The following is a 1256-nucleotide window of genomic DNA, read 5'->3' as shown; positions in this document are numbered from 1 at the left end:
GCCACCCACTCTGTAGTGAGGACGGACTGGTCAGATGTTGCGTATCGGAAGACGCAGTGACGTGCGGGTCACCAGTGGATTCCAGTGGCACCAAAAGTGTCGCAGGTCTCGTCACTGGCGCCCCGACGTCACCGCAACTTCGAGCATTAGCTAGAAGCTTGTCGACGGTAGCCAACGCAGCTTCCAGCTGTTTACGGACAGCAGCCAACTCTCCTTGTGTCCGCTCACAACAAGCACACTCCCTAGCCATATCGTATTGCGTATAAAATAGATATAAGGTCTCAAAACGCGCTACTGAGTTTGAAAATGCACCAAAGGAGAATAAAGTAACACTAAAAGTTGGTGGGAAAATTTCTCACTGAACTCTGAGACCGAAAACTGTTAAACAGACATAAATTTCTCTGCACGGAAAATTTACACTAGGAAGCCGCCCTATACGACGATATTCACAAGACTTACACAAAAAAAAACTAAAACTAAGAGTAATTTTCTAACCACTAGACTACACAGTAAAATACACACCTACAGTTCCCTTCTTTGCTGAAGCACGTAAACAAGAATCAAAGACTAAGTTAATTTAAAGTTTATCACACAAGTGCTGCTGCTGCTCTACTGCGAGTCCTCTCGGCTCGGCGGCGTATTATGGAGCCACCACCACCTTGAACCTTGCGTTGTTGACTGATTGGGTCCTTGGCCTCGTGGGGTCTGCGCCACACACTAAGTCTACTATCAGCTCTTTGAAATCGGGACTTATCTAACCAGGCGAACGTATTTCACTCATCCAGGTGGCAAACGATTTGGTCACGAGCCCAGGAGAAGAAGCTCTGCAGGGGTTGTAGTGCTGTTAGCAAAGGCACTCGCGTCAGTTGTCTACTGCGGAGGCCCATTGACGCCAAATTTCACCCAATGCCCTAACGAATATGTTCGTAGTATGTTCTACATTGATTTCTGCTGTTATTTCACACATTGTTGTTTGTCCGTTAGCACTGTCAATTCCACGCATACGCCGCTGCTCTCGGACGTTAAGTGAAGGATGTGGGCCAATGCGTTGCCGATGGTGAGAGTGAAAGCCTTAAATTTGGTATTCTCGGCACAATCTTGACGCTGTGGATCTCACAATACTAACGATTTCTGACACAGAATGTCCTATGCGTCTAGCTCCGACTACCGTTTAACGGTCAAAGTCTGTTAATCCACGTCAGGCGGCCACAGTCACGGTGCAAACCTTTTCACATGTCTTACTTGAGTCCAAATGA

The sequence above is a fragment of the Schistocerca nitens genome, chromosome 4 (assembly GCF_023898315.1).
Source record: "Schistocerca nitens isolate TAMUIC-IGC-003100 chromosome 4, iqSchNite1.1, whole genome shotgun sequence".
In the NCBI taxonomy this organism is placed as follows: Eukaryota; Metazoa; Arthropoda; class Insecta; order Orthoptera; family Acrididae; genus Schistocerca; species Schistocerca nitens.
This window is presented reverse-complemented; position numbering follows the sequence as displayed.